This window comes from Callorhinus ursinus, unplaced genomic scaffold (assembly GCF_003265705.2).
Source record: "Callorhinus ursinus isolate GAN/ISIS: 27379988/994484 unplaced genomic scaffold, GSC_fseal_2.0 scaffold114, whole genome shotgun sequence".
Classification (NCBI taxonomy): Eukaryota; Metazoa; Chordata; class Mammalia; order Carnivora; family Otariidae; genus Callorhinus; species Callorhinus ursinus.
Genome location: NW_027397176.1, coordinates 97,974 through 114,476, shown reverse-complemented (window position 1 = coordinate 114,476; position 16,503 = coordinate 97,974). Strand labels below are relative to the sequence as shown.

Here is a 16,503-nt window from a genome sequence, read left to right as displayed (position 1 = left end):
ATCCTGAAAGCAGCTCAGAACTAGAGGTTTGTAACCTACAACAGTAGAAACATTAGATTGGCAGAAGACATATCCACAGAGACCTGGAAGGCCAGAAAGGACTGGCATGATATATTCAGAGCACTGAAAGAGAAAAATATGCAGCAAAGAACACTATATCCAGCTAGGCTGTCACTGAAAATAGAACGAGAGATAAAAAGTTTCCAGAACAAACAAAAACTAAAAGAATTTGCAAAATCAAAACCAGCCCTACAAGAAATATTGAAAGGGGTCCTCTAAGCAAAGAGAGCCTAGAAGTAACATAGACAAGAAAGGAACAAAGAAAATATACAGTAACAGTCACCTTACAGGCAATACAATGGCACTAAATTCATATCTTTCAATAGTTACCCTGAAAGTAAATGGGCTAAATGCCCCAGTCAAAAGACACAGGCTATCAGATTGGATAAAAATCAAGACCCATCGATATGCTGTCTGTAAGTGACTCATTTTAGACCCAAAGACATCTCCAGGTTTAAAGTGAGGGGTGGAAAAACATTTACCATGCTAATGGATATCAAAAGAAAGCTGGGGTGGCAATTCTTATATCAGACAAAGTAGATTTTATATGAAAGACTATAACAAGAGATGAAGAAGGACATTATATCATTCTTAAAGGGTCTATCCAACAAGAAGATCTAACAATTGTAAATATCTATGCCTCTAACATGAGAGCAGCCAATTGTATGAGCCAATTAATAACAAAATCAAAGAAATACATTGACAATAATACAATAAGAGTAGGAGACTTTAACACTGCCCCTCATTGAAATGGACAGATCATTTAAACAAATGATCAACAAGGAAATAAAGACTTTAAATGACACACTGGGCCAAACAGACTTCACAGATATATTCAGAAAATTCCATCCCAAAGCAACAGAATACACATTCTTCCTAGTGCACATGGAAAATTCTCCAGAATAGATCACATCCTGGGTCACAAATCAGGTCTCAATCTGGTAACAAAAAATTGGGATCATTCCCTGCATATTTCTGACCACAATGCTTTGAAACTAGAACTCAAACACAAGAAGAAATTTGGAAAGAACTCAAATACATGGAAGCTAAAGAACATCCTACTAAAGAATGAATGGGTCAACAGGAAATAAAAGAAGAATTTAAAAAATTCATGGAAACCAATGAAAATGAAAACAGAACTGGTCAAAATCTTTGGAATGCAGCAAAGGCGGTCCTAAGAGGAATGTATATAGCAATACAAGCCTTTCTCAAGAATTAAGAAAGGTCTCAAATACACAAACTAACCCTACACCTAAAGGAGCTAGAGAAAAAACAGCAAATAAAACCTAAACCCAGCAGGAGAAGAAAAATAATAAAGATCAGAGCAGAAATCAATGAAATGGAAACCAAAAGAACAGTAGAACAGATCAACTAGAATCTGGTTCTTTGAAAGAATTAACAAGATTGATAAACCCCTGGCCAGACTTATCAAAAAGAAAAGAGAAAAGACCCAAATAAATAAAATCATGAATGAAAGAGGAGAGATCACAACTAACACCAAAGAAATACAAACAATCATAAGAACATATTATGAGCAACTCTATGCCAGCAAATTAGATAACCTGGAAGAAATGGATGCATTCCTAGAGATGTATAAATTACCAAAACTGAACCACGAAGAAATAAAAAACCTGAACAGGTCCAAATCCAGTAAGGAAATTAAAGCAGTAATCAAAAATTTCCCAACAAACAAGAGCCCAGGGCCAGATGGCTTCCCAGGGGAATTCTACCAAACATTTAAAGATTAATACCTATTCTTCTGAAACTGTTCTAAAAAATAGAAATGGAAGGAAAACTTCCAAACTCATTTTATGAGGCCAGCATTACCTTGATCCCAAAACCAGACAAAGTCCCTATGAAAAAGGAGAATTACAAACCAATAACACTGATGAACATGGATGCAAAAATTCTCACCAAAATACTAGCCAATAGGATCCAACAATACATTAAAAGGATTATTCACCATGACCAAGTGAGATTTATCCCTGGGCTGCAAGGTTGGTTCAACATCCTCAAATCAATCAGTGTGATACAATACATTAATAAAAGACAGAACAAGAACCATATGATCCTCTCAAGAGATGAGAAAAAGCATTTGACAAAGTACAGCATTCTTTCTTGATTAAAACTCTTTACAGTGTAGGGATAGAGGGTACATACCTCAAGATCATAAAAGCCATCTATGAAAAACCCACAGCGAATATCATTCTCAATGGGGAAAAACTGAGAGCTTTTCCCCTAAAGTCAGGAACATGGCAGGGATGTCCACTATCACCACTGCTATTCAACATAGTACTGGAAGTCCTAGCCTCAGCAATCAGACAACAAAAAGAAATAAAAGGCATCTGAATTGGCAAAGAAGTCAAAGTCTCACCCTTTGCAGATGATATGATACTTTATGTGGCAAACCCAAAAGACTCTACCCTAAAACTGCTAGAACTCATACAGGAATTCAGTAAAGTGGCAGGATATAAAATCAATGCACATAAATCAGTTCCATTTCTATAGACCAAAAATGAGACAGAAGAAAGAGAAATTAAGGAGTCAATCCCGTTTACAATTGCACCCAAAACCATAGGATATCTAGGCATAAATCTAATCCAAATGGTGAAGGATCTGTAATCAGAAAACCATAGAATACTCATGAAAGAAATTGAGAGACACAAAGAAATGGAAAAATGCTCCATGCTCATGAATTGGAGGTAAAAATATTGTGAAAATGTCTATGCTACCTAGAGTAATCTACACATTTAAAGCAATCCCTCTCAAAATACCATCAACTTTTTTCAAAGAAATGGAACAAATAATCCTAAAATTTGTATGGAACCCTAAAAGTCCCTGAATAGCCAGAGGAATGTTGAAAAAGAAAAGCAAAGTTGATGGCATCACAATTCCGGACTTCAAGCTCTATTACAAAGCTGTCATCATCAAAACAGTATGATACTGGCACAAAAATAGATGCATAGATCAATGGAACAGAATCGAGAGCCCAGAAATGGACCCTCAACTCTATGGTCAACTCATCTTCAACAAAGCAGGAAAGAATGTCCAATGGCAAAAAGACAGTCTCTTCAACAAATGGTGTTGGGAAAATTGGACAGCCACATGCAGAAGAATGAAACTGGACCATTTCCTTACACCACATACAAAAACAGACTTAAAATGGATGAAAGTCCTAAATGTGAGACAGGAATCCATCAAAATCCAGCAACCTCTTCGACCTCAGCTGCAGCAACTTTTTCCTGAAACATCACCCAAGACAAGGGAAGCAAGGACAAAAATGAACTATTGGGATTTCATCAAGATAAAAAGCTTTTGCATAGGAAAGGAAGCAGTCAAGAAAACCAAAAGACAACCGACAGAATGGGAGAAGATATTTGCAAATGTCTTATCAGATAAAGGGCTAGTATCCAAAATCTATAAAGACCTTACCAAACTCAACACCCAAAGAATAAATAATCCAATCAAGAAATGGGCAGAATACATGAACAGACATTTCTGCAAAAAGACATCCAAATGGCAAACAGACACATGGAAAAGTGTTCAACATTACTCGGCATAAGGGAAACACAAATCAAAACCTCAAACAGATACCACCTCACACCAGTCAGAACGACAAAAATTAACAAGTCGGGAAAAGACAGATGTTGGCAAGGATGTGGAGAAAGGGGAATCCTCCTCCACTGTTGGTGGAAACGCAAACTGGTGCAACCACTCTGGAAAACAGTATGGAGGTTCCTCAAAAAGTTGAAAGTAGAGCTACCCTATGACCCAGCAATTGCACTACTGGGTATTTACCCCAGAGATACAAAAGTAATGATCCAAAGTGGTACGTGTACCCCAATGTTTATAGCAGCATTGTCCACAATAGTGAAACTGTGGAAAGAGCCCAGATGTCCATCAACAATTGAATGGATAAAGAAGAAGTGGTACACACACACACACACACACACACACACACACACAATGGAATATTATGCAGCCATTAAAAATGAAATCTTGCCATTAGGAATGACGTGAATGGAACTAGAGGGTATTATGCTAAGTGAAATATGGCAATCATAGAAAGACAAGTATCATATGATCTCACTATTATGAGGAACATGACAGAGTACCATAGGGGGAGGGAGGGGAAAAATGAAACAAGATGAAACTAGAGAGGGAGACAAACCATAAGAGGCTCTTAATCTCAGGAAAGAAACTGAGGGTTGCTGGAATGGAGGGGGGTGAAAGGGATAGGGTGGCTGGGTAATGGACATTGGGGGGGTATGTGCTATGGTGAGGTCTGTGAAATGCGTAAGACTGATGAATCACAGACCTGTATCATGGAAACAAATAATACATTATATGTTAATAAAAAATGTATACCATAAAAAACTTGATATAAAAATAATCAAGTCATAGGTTGTTGGAAATAGTCTAAGATTAAAACAATAAAACCCCAAGGGAAAAAAAAAAGAATTGCACTTGTGATGAGTACTGAGTGATGTAAGGAATTATTGAATCATTATATGGTACACCTGAAACAAATATAACAGTCTATGTTAACTCTACCCGAATTAAAAACTTACAGAAAAAAGAGTTTCTGACAATAAACAGAAAATACCTGCAAACCAAACCAAACAAACAAATCAATCTATTGAATGGAAATTCATCATATTTACTAATTCTACCAGTATTCTATACAGCTTTGTTCATTTAACTATTCATGAAGTTAACAGTAACTCACATTGTATTGATTGGTAAAATCCAATAGGGTGTGGGTGCTAGGGCCCCAGAATGTGTACACATAGATAGTTTTCCCTTGACTCCATTTTTCACATTTCTCTCCCATTCTCCCATCCTCTGTCCCTATATTTCTCTTGTCTGGCTCTCCCTTTTTTATACCTAAATTTCCCCTCTTTCTGTCATTTATACACTCCTCTTACTATCTGATTCTCAGGATCTTCTTTCCCCTCACTATCCATTGATTTCCTAGGCGTGTAGTGTAGACTGGTATAGGCATCTTAGTAGTACATGGGAATTCTTTCTATAGACCTACTTTGGAAAATAGATTTGATTTAGCCTCTGTGCTAATATTCATGAAAGAGTCTCAACATAATTAACAACGGCCTCCTTGTTTCATTCAAAATTATACTTGGAAGGGGATTTTTGACCTACAGTCTTGGTAAAATCATGAATAATAAACAGATGGATAGACTGGATTAGTTCTATTATCAGACACAATGATTTATATCAATTATAAAAAAGGATTTTATCTTATTAAAGCATTTATTAAGTAGGATGCTTTGAGCTCCAAGGAATAGAAATGTGATTCATATTGGACTAATAAGGATTTCACTGATTCACAGCTCTAGAAATATAGTAATAGTTTCAAAATTATGTACAACTTGATCATGGTAACTTCTTTCATTCAGCTTTTCTCAGTTGGGATTCTTCCTTTTGTGGTTTTAGATGGCTGAAGCAGGTCCCTAACTTTCTGATCCGTCCAAAAAATTCTACCTTGATAATAAGGGGATTCCTATCCTGAAGCCACTGACAAACCTTTCTTTCCTTTCACTGAGTCAAATTTGGGTAGGTGTTTTCATCCCTGTATCTAAATGGCAAGGCGAGCCTCAGTCGACATGACTGCTGTAGAGTAATCAGGACCCATTAATGGAGCTTACAGTCACTTCCTCAGACTTAGTTATTACTACACAATAGGGGGTGGTAAAAAATGGATCTGGGGAAGTCAAACACAATATCCCTACAAATATCCCCTAGCAATGCCCCATATCCTATAGGATTAAGTGCAAACACTTAGCATGACCCCAATTTAGCCCTTTAGCTTTACCTCCCTCATCCTAACTCCTTAATTTTATTTCTTCCACAGATACTGCTTTTCCTTTGCCTACCATATAGACCCCTTTCCATGTTTGATGCCTAATTAATTAAAAAATATATATGTATATGGATGTCTTTATTGAAAGGGTCATAGAGAATGATTAGGTGATCATACACCAGAAAATTAAGTGATTATACACATTTCAAAATCCAGTTTTTTTCTTTTGTGCTTAACTTCAGACCTAGATTTTATGTTTTCTTTTATTTTTACTTTTATATATTGTTAAATTTTAGAATATAGTTTCATAGAAAATTTGAGAAGGGAGTACAGAAAGATTCCATATATGCCATATCTAATTTCTATTATTATTATTATCTTGCATTAATGTGGTATATTTGTCACAGTTAATGAATCAATATCAATATATAATTATTAATTAACATGCATTCTTTATTTAGATCTTAGTTTTTACCAAATGTCTTTTTTTGTTTCAAAATCCCTTTCAGGATAGCACATTATATTTAGTTGTCTGCTTAGGCTCCTCTTCACTGTGACAGGTTCTTAGACTTCTCATAGTGTTTGATGACCTTGACTGTTTTAAGAAGTACTGGTCAGATATTTTGTATAATGTCCCTAAACTGGGAGTTGTCTGGTGTGTGTGTGTGTGTGTGTGTGTGTGTGTGTGTGGTTAGACTGCTGTTGCAAGTTTGGGGAGGGAAAATCACAGAGGGAATTCCATTTTCATCACATCATATCAAAGATACATGTTATCATGTGACTTATCACTGTGGATGTTAACCTTGATCACTTTATTGAGGTAGTGTTTGTTAGATTTCTCCACAATGTTCCCCCTTTCTGCACTATACCTTTTGGAAATAATTTACTATATGTAGCTCACACTTAAAAAGGGGGTATATATTCAACATCCTAGGGGAAGAGTATCTTCATAAGTTGTTCGGAATTCTGTTGTATGGGAGATTTTTTTATTGTCTCTTATTTATTTCATTCTGTTGGACTGAATTGTACCTCCTATTCAGATGTTGAAGCCCTAATATCTAATGTGGTAGTATTTAGAGATGGGGTCTTTGGGAGGTAATTAAGTTTAGGTGGGTCATGAAGGTTGGGCTAACATAATAACATTGGTGTTCTTATAAGAGAGAACACCCAGAAAGATTTCTCTTTCTGCCATGTAAGAACATAGCAAGAAGGTGTCCATTTGCAAACCAGGGAGAGATCTTACCAGAACCTGACTGCTGGCAGGCTGACCTTCAACTTCCCAGCACCAGAACTGTAAGAAATAAGCTTCTGTTTTTCAAGCCACCTAGTTTACAGTATTTTGTTATGGCAGCTTGAGTTGACTAAGAAGGGGTTCATGGATATGTATTTTATACTTTGCATTATAATCCAGTAATATTTTATTTATTTTATTCTTCACATTGTTCCAGCTTTAGTCATTGGACACTTTAATTTGGTTCCTTTGTCCCCTGGATGTATTCCCATGTTGTGTGTGTGCACACTTCCTCACTTTCTGGCACTATAAGATGCTCCAGGTTCCCGTTCCAGTCCTATAATCAGCCATTTCTACAAGGAACTTGGTTTCTTTTATTGGAGAATGATATTAGGACATTTGGACATTAAGGGTGTTTGTTGCTCTTGAGGTTTGTCAGTTTTAGTCTCTTTCAGCTGATAGAGCAAAGAAATATGTACATGTATACTACCCCATGCATTTATACATATCTATACATATTTCTGAGTGTGCTCATCAGTATCTATGCTAAGCTAAACACAACTTCATATCAATTTTCTAATCCTAATCCATTACTAGATACATGATTCTATTCCTCTCTGTTGATTATATCTTAAAGTTCCCACTCTAATAGTGAGAAACCTGGCTCTAATCATCAGCCATTAATTTACTTAACTGTTTAATTTTACTATACATACATAGCAGTTTCAGAATTGTTAAGCTCCATCTTCACTGGAAACAATTTTTCATATTAGACCAGGTGCTATGTACAGTTTCTTTTGTTTATGATCTTACATATTCCATTGACACTCAAGTCAGTATTTTATATCACCCTCCACAGTAAGGATTTTTAAATATATGAAATAAAGTTAGAGTCCTTTGTTACAGTTGGCATTCCCTCCTGGAAACCCTAGATTTCCAAAATATGTTTTTTTTTAAAGATGTTATTTTTATTTATTTATTTATGAAGGGGTGGGCAGAAGAAGAGGGAGAATCTCAAGTAGACTCCACACTGAGTACAGAACCCCATGCGGGGCTTGATCTTACAGCTCTGAGATCATGACCTGAGCTGAAATCAAGAGTCAAACACTCAACAGACTGAGCATGCAGATGCCCCCCAAAATGCTTATTTTTTTTCTTTAATTTGCATACATTCAAGTTCATTCTTTCTGCTTTAAAGTTTTATGGATTTCAACAGCTGCAGTCATATAGAATAATTTTCATTAAAATGTCATACAGAATACTTTCAGTGCCTGGAAATTTCTCCTGTTTACACATTTATCTCCATCCTCTGAGCTCTGGCAATCACTGATCTGTTTACTGTCTGTATAGTTTTGTGTTTTCTAGAATGTCATATCATTAAAATCATACAGCTTTTTTAGACTAGCTTCTTTCACTTAAAAATATATATTTAAGGTTTGTTCACACCTTTGCTCAATTTGACAGCTAATTCCTTTTTATTACTGAATAGTATTCCATTTTGCTTATTTATTTACCTGTTGAAGGGCATCTCTATTTCTTCAAGTTTCTAGCAATAATAAAGTTGCTGTAATATTTGCATGCAAGACTTTTTGTGGGGACATATGTTTTTAAATCTGTTGGGTCTATAACCAGTAGTGCTGGATAGCATAACACTATGCTTAGCTTTGCAAGAAACTATAAACCTATCTTTTGAAGTGGCTGTACAGTTTTGCATTCCCACCAGCAAGAGAGAGTTTGTATTGCATTACAACCTCACCAGCAACTGGTGTTGTCAGGTTTTAAGATTTTAGCCATTCTAATATGTGTGTAGTGGTATATACATGGCAAATGATGTTTAACATCTCTTAATATGATTATTTGCCATGTGTAACATCCTCTTTGGTAAGGTATCTGTTTAGATATGCTGTAAATTATTAATCTGGTTGTTCAATTTGTCATTGTTGAGTTTTAAGATTTTTTTAAGTATGACATACAACATTTTATTAGTTTCAGATGTGCAACATAATTATCCAACATTTTTATATATTATGAAATAATCACCACAGTAAGTCTAGTTAACATCTGTCACAGTACATAGTTATATAATTTTTTTTCTTGTGATGAAAACTTTTAAAATTTACTCTCTTAACTTTTTTTTCCTGGTATATTTATGGTGTTATATATTTACGTTAAAATTTATTTTATTATTATTATTTTTTCATTATTTTTTATTCTTTTTATCTTTGTTAATACCTTTATCTTTTTATTTAAATTCAATTAATTAACACATATTATTAGTTTCAAGGGTAGAGTTCAGTGATTCATCAGTCTTATATAATACCCAGTGCTCATTATATCATGTGCCCTCCTTAACATCCATCACCCAGTTACCCTATCCTTCCACTGCCCTCCCTTCCAGCAACCCTCAGTTTGTTTCCTATCATTAAAAGTCTCTTATGGTTTGTTTCCCTCTCTGATTTCGTCTTGTTTTATCTTTTGCTCTCTTCCCCTATGATCCTGTTTTGTTTCTTGAATTCCACATGAGTGAGATCGTATGATAATTGTCTTTGATTATCATATGATAATTATCTATGATTATCATATGATAATTATATGATAATTGTCTTTCTCTGATTTTGCTTAACATAATACCCTCTAGTTCCATTTACATCATTGCAAATGGCAAGATTTCTTTTTTTGATGGCTGCATAATATTCCATTGTATATATATACCACATCTTCTTTATCCATTCACCTGTCAGTGGATATCTGGGCTCTTTCCAAAGTTTGTTTATTGTGGACATTGCTGCTATAAACATTGGGGTACCAGGGCCCTTTTGGATCATTACATTTGTATCTTTAGGGTAAATACTTAGTAGCGCAATTGTTGGGTCATAGGGTAACTCTATTTTCAACTTTTTGGGGAACCTCTATATTGTTTTCCAGAGTGGCTGCACCAGCTTGCATTCCCACCAACAGTGTAAGAGGGTTCCCCTTTCTCCGCATCCTCACCAACATCTGTTGTTTCCTCAAAATTGATGAAAGACCTAAATGTGAGACAGGAATGAATCAAAATCCTAGAGGAGAACATAAGCAGCAATCTCTGACCTTGGTTGCAGCAACTTCTTGCTAGACATGTCTCCAAAGGCAAGGGAAACAAAGGCACAAATGAATTCTTGGGACTTCATCAAGATAAAAAGCTTTTGCACAGCCAGTAAAAACAACAACAACAACAACAAAAACAGTCGACAGAACCAAAAGACAACCAACAGAATGGGAGAAAGTATTTGCAAATGTCTTATCAGATTAAGGGCTAGTATCCAAAATCTAGAAAGAACTTATCAAACTCAACACCCAAAGAACAAATAATCCAATCAAGAAATGGGCAGAAGACATGAACAGACATTTCTGCAAAGACATCCAAATGGCCAACAGACACGTGAAAAAATGCTCACCATCATTCAGCATCAGGGAAATACAAATCAAAACCACAATGAGATACCACCTCACACCAGTCAGAATGACTAAAATTAAAAAGTCTTAACAACTTTCTAATACGCAGTGCAGTATTATTAAATATAGTCACCATGCTATATGTTACATCCCCGTGGCTTATTTATTTCATAACTGGAATTTTATATCTTTTGACCCTCTTTGCTCATTTGTCTACCCAAAATCCCATACTAGTATTTTATTGCCATTAATTTCTCCCTTTCTGTCTCTTAACATTTGCTTTATATGTTTAGGTGCTCCCATTTGAGTGCATAGTTATTTGAAATGTTATATCCTGTTGTTGGATTGACTCCTTTATCATTATGTAATGCCTGTTTTTGTCTTTTATTACATTTTTTGTGTTAAAGTCTATTTTGACTAATATGGGTATGCTTTCTTTCAGTTTCCATTTGCATGGGACATCTTTTCCCATCCCTTCACTTTCAGTCTCTGTGTGTCCTTATGTCTGAACTAAGTCTCTTGGAGGCAGCATATAGATGGGTCTGGTATTTTTATACATTCAGCCACTATATATTTTTGATTGGAGAATTTAGTCCATTTAAATGTAAAGTAAACATTGATAGGTGTATACTTATTGCCATTTTGTTACTTGTTTTCTGTTTTGTACTTCCTCTGTCCCTTTCTTCCCTTGGTCTCTTCCCTCACGGTTAGGTGACTTTCTTTGGTATGATGCTTAGATTACATTCTTATTATCTTTTGTGTATGTACTATAGATTTTTACTTTGTGGTTGCCATGAAGCTTACATATAAGAATTTATATTTATAACTATCTATTTTAAGTTGAAAACAACTTAAGTTTGAACATATTCTAAAGCTCTACATTTTTACTCTCCCCAGCCATGTCTTAATGTTTTTGATGTTGCATTTTACATCATTCATCTTGTGTCCCCTAAATAATTATTGTTGTTACAGGGGCACCTGGGTGGCTCAATCGTTAAGTGTCTGCCTTCAGCTCAGGTCATGATCCCAGGGTCCTGGGATCGAGCCCTGTATCGGACTCCCTGTTACACAGAAGGTCTGCTTCTCCCTCTTCCACTCCCCCTGTTTGTGTTCCCTCTCTCACTGTCACTCTCTCTGTGTCAAATAAATAAAATCTTTAAAAAATATTGTTGTTACAATTATTTTTTACTACATTTGTCTTAACCTTCATATTAGCTTAAAAAGTGGTTAATCCACTACCTTTACCATATATTTACCTTTACTAGGGAGATTTATAATTTCATATATTTTCTTGTTACTAATTAGAGCCCTTATTTTCGGTTTAAAGAAGTCTCTTTAACACTTCTTGAAAGGCTAGTTTAGTGATTATTAACTCCTTTAACTCTTGCTTGTCTGGAAAAGCTCTTTATCTCTCCTTCATATCTGAAGGATAACTTTGCTAGAGAGACTATTCTTGGTTAGAAGTATTTTGTTTGTTTGTTTTTCTTCCAGCACTTGGAATATATTATACTATTCTCTTCTGGACTGCATAGTTCCTGCTAAAAAAAAATCTAAAATCATAGTCTTATGGGGGTTCTCTTGTATGCAACTAGTTGTTTTTGTCTTGCTGCTTTAAGATTCTCTCCTTGTCTTTAACTTTTTTCACTTGATTTATAATGTGTGTTGGTGTGGGTCTCTTTGAGTTCATCTTATTTGGAATCTAGGGACTTCCTGGATCTGAATGTCTGTTTCCTTTCCAAGGTTAGGGAAGTTTTCAGCCACTATTTCTTTAAATAAGTTTTCTGCTCCTTTCTCTCTTTTCTCTCTGGGACTCCTATGAGGTGAATTTTGGTCTATTTGATGTTGTCCCATAAGTCATTTCAACTATTTTCAATTTGTTTTCATTTACTTTTGCTACTCCAGTAGGGTGAATTTCTTTTCCATGTCCTTGTGTTAACTGATCCTTTTTTTCTGTTTCATCTAGCCTGTTATTGAACCCCTCCGGTGTATTTTTCAGTTCAGTTACCTTATTCAACACTTTGACTTTTTTTGGTACTTTCCTATATTTTTATCTTTTCAGTGAAGTTCTTACTGTGTTTATTCATTCTTCTCCTGAACTTGGTGAGCATCTTTACAACTATTACTTTTAACTTTTTATCAGGGAAATTACTTATCTCTCTTTCATTAAGGTTTTTCTTTTTTTCTGAGGTTTTATCTTATTATTTCATTCTGAATATATTCAGATGTTTCCTTATATTACTTGACTCTGTATTGATTTCTATGCATTAGATGAAATAGCTACCTCTCTTAGTCATAAAGGGTTGGCCTTGTATAGGGGATGAATCTTATTGTTCAACCCTGCCTTAGCTGTTGATTATCTCTCAGACCTTTGTGGTTGTCCAAGCAACCCATTTTATTTTTAATAGCTCCTAATAATTGAAAGCGTGCTAAGACCAGTCAGGGTTTCAAAAGGGAGGATCTGAGTCTGCACATAGATTCAGGCTGATTAGAAACCAGATCTTCAAGCAGCAGCTTTTAAAGAATACAAACATGTTCAGTCCTATGGCAATCTGGGGGTGTCCCTGGGTGGCTGTTGTAAAAATCAGGGCTCCAGAAGAGTGTATGTGCTCCTTCTGAGAGATGCTAATGAGCTATCATGAGGCAGAGGGAAAGTACAAAGATGGCATTTTGTAGGCTGTAGATGTGTGCCAGACCTGAAGCCTGACCCTGAGGCCAAAGCTCCAGGATTAGCAAGTAGGCCTCTTTCACAGAAAGACTGTGGTGTGTTTCAGTCTGCTGTCTCTGCAGTGCTCTGGGGGTGGTAGCCTTCCAAGAACCATCTATCTGATTGTTGTAATCCCAGGGAACTCAAGAACACAAGCCCCCTTGGCCACCAGAGCCAGGTGATCAAAAAATAAAACACCAGATGTAAAAACTGGGATACTAAACATGTATAAATGCCTTCATCTGAGAGATGCTGGTGCTCCAGAGCATGACAGAGGGATAGTGCAAAGATAGTACCCACGCTCTGAAGTCTCACAGAAGGCCAGCCCTGAGATATGTGTTTAATTAAAAACCTGTCACTCAGGCTGCAGTTACGATGATAGGTTAATAAGACTCTTGAGCTTTTGGGTTTGTTGCCTCTTGCTTTGCCCTGGGGGTGATAGCTATTTAGGAACTCTTTCTTCATTTGTTATAGTCCTGTGGGGCCCATGAACATAAATCTGACCAGCCACAAGAGCCAGGTGATGTACAGGTGTCCCTTCCAAAGTTGCTACAAAAATCAGTGCATGAGGCAAGGGTATAGGCTCCTTTTTGGAAGATACAAATGAGTTGGAGCAAGGCAGATGGATAGCACAAAGATTGCATCTACTGGTCTCCATTACCTGAAATCACCTTCTTAGGCCCTTACTTGTGTCAAGCCAGATGCTTGCCCTTCAAGCCAAAGCTCCTGGACAAGGAAATAGGACTCTTTGTCAGAAACACTGGGAGTGTTTTGGCATCTGCTGCCTGTGTAGTGTCCTGGGGGTGGTAGTCTGCCAAGAACTGTTAATACTGTTACAGTCTCATGGGACCCAGCAACACAGCATTCCTGGCCACCAGGTAGACAGGGGTGTCCTCTGGATGGCAGCAACAAAAACCAGGTTACCAGATATAAAAACCAGGCATTGAATGAATATATTAGCTGTCCTCCAGGGGGTACTGGCACTCTGGAGCATGGCAGATAGAAAGCATGAAAATGGTGCCCACCGTTTGGAGTGAAGCAGAAGAGGTGCAAATATGGCACCACCAAAGGAGGGGGGGAGAAAAAGAATAAAAATTAAAAAAGAAAGAAAAAAAGTCCTGATGGTCCCTACGCCTCCTACCAATGCTTTAAAATTAGCAAATGAGTCTTTTTCATATAAATCCTTGGCACTTTTCAAAGGATTTCTTCTGCCTTGGGACTTAGGATCAGTAAGTCTGCATGCAGACATTTTAAGATTTGTTCCTGAGTTTGCTACAGGCCTGTGGGCCTCATGGTGCAAGCCCTGTTGGTCTTCAAGGACAGATGCTTAGGGGGACTTATCTCTTAGGTGCTAGTCTTAATTGTTGGGGTTCCCAATGTGGAGAACAAGCCCTTTGTTCTTCAGGGAGAAGCTCAAGTCTTTGAGTTCTCTCTCAATTGTGGGTCTCAGCACTGGGGGTGATATTTATGGTGAGATTTTTCTTAGCCTTTTCTATACACGTCCATGTGGTTTCCCTCTCATTTTATATCTTTTCTCCCCCCTCTCATTTTCTTGATGTGAGGGGGTAACTCTTGACAATTTTTTTTTTCTTACAGAGAAAAATGTTCATACAGAGGTGTATGTTTGGTCTGGTCCATGGAAGGAGATGAGTTCAGGATCTTTTAACATTACCATCTTGAACCAGAACCAAAATACTTTTAAGTAATATTTTGGATACAAGTTCTTTATGTGAGCTTTACAATTATCTTTATCCATGACTTGTCTTTTCATTTTCTTAATCCTGTCTTTCTCAATGCAGAAGTATTTAGTTAGTCCAGATTATCAATTTTTGTTTTTCATTTTTGGGTATTAATTTTCATGTTATATCTGAAAACTACCAAACTCAGGGTCACCTAGATGTTCTCCTATGTTTTCTTTTAAAATTCTTGTAAATCTGCATTTTATATTTAGATCTATGATTCATTTTGAGTTAATTTTTATATAAAGTGTAAGGTCAGTGTCTAGGTGCCTTAAAAAAAAATATGGACCTCCAATTGTTCTACCAACATTTGTTGAAAGACTATCTTTTTTCCATCTAATTGACTTTGTGCCATTGTCATCAATCCACTGACTATACTTTTGTGGGATTTCTGGGCTCTCTATTCTACTCCATTAATATATGGGCTACTTCTTTTACTAATACTACATTGTCTACATTACTAAAGCTTTTACTAATACTACATTGTCTATATTACTAAAGCTTACTAAAGAAAGTCTTGAAATAGGCTAGTAAGTCTTCAAAGTTTATTTTTTTATAATAATTTGTTGACTGTTATAAGTCCTTTGCTTTTCCACATACATTTTAAAGTCTATTTGGGTATACACACACACACACACACACACACACACACACACACACACATTCCAATATGTGAAATAACTTCTTGGAATGTTTATTGAGAAGTATTGAATTTATAGATCAGATTGGAAATAATTGACATCCTAACAATATCTTTTTCAAAATTTTATTTAAATTCTAGTTGGTTAACATATAGTGTAATATTGGTTTCAGGAATAGAATTTAGTGATTCATCACTTACATATAACACCTAGTGCTCAACACAAGTGCCCTTCTTAATGGCAATCACCCACTTAGCCCACTTCCCATGCATCTCCCCTCCAACAACCCTCAGTTTGTTCTCTATAGTTAAGAATCTCTTATGGTTTGCTTCCTTCTTTTTTTTTCCCTTCCCCTATGACATTCTAACAATATTTTAAAATTTTCTTTGATTTCTTTCATCAGCATTTTGTAGTTTTCTGTCTATACAACATGTATATATTTTGTTAGATTTATACCTAAGTATTTCATTTTTTGGTGCTATAAAAAATTGTACTCTTTAATTTCAAATTCCAATTGTTCATTGCTGGTATTAGGAAAGAAATTGACTTTTGTTTATTGACTTTCTGTCCTGTAACCTTGCCATATTTGCTTTTCTTATAGTATATTACTCTGGCTTTCTTATTCACTCCCATTCGCATGGTGAATGCTTTTTCATCCCTTCCCTTTCAGTCTGTATGTGTCCTTCAGACAGAGGTGAATCTCTTGGAGGAAGCATAAAGGTGGGTCTTGTTTTTTTTTTTTATCTCAAGCAAGACCAGTGTGTTTTGCTTTTTATCTAAACACTATGTTTTTTGTTGTTGTTGTTTTGTTTTTTATTTTAATTACAGTTAGTTAATATACAGTGATATATTAGTTTCATATGTACCATATGGTG

The 16,503-nt window shown here is 36.0% G+C and overlaps 1 long non-coding RNA gene across 8 annotated transcripts in view; it reads left to right on the top strand.

Annotated features, from left to right (window-relative positions):
* LOC112813068 (uncharacterized) overlaps positions 1–16,503 on the top strand; it is a 398,822-nt gene that overhangs the window by 375,712 nt on the left and 6,607 nt on the right. Inside the window, exon 8 of one of the 8 annotated variants that reach the window (XR_012377156.1) lies at positions 10,038–10,817. The exons of the other annotated variants lie outside the window; for them this stretch is intronic. This is a non-coding gene — a long non-coding RNA (uncharacterized lncRNA). Of the gene's footprint in view, positions 1–10,037; positions 10,818–16,503 lie in introns of those variants that run through there. 8 annotated transcript variants of the gene reach the window in all.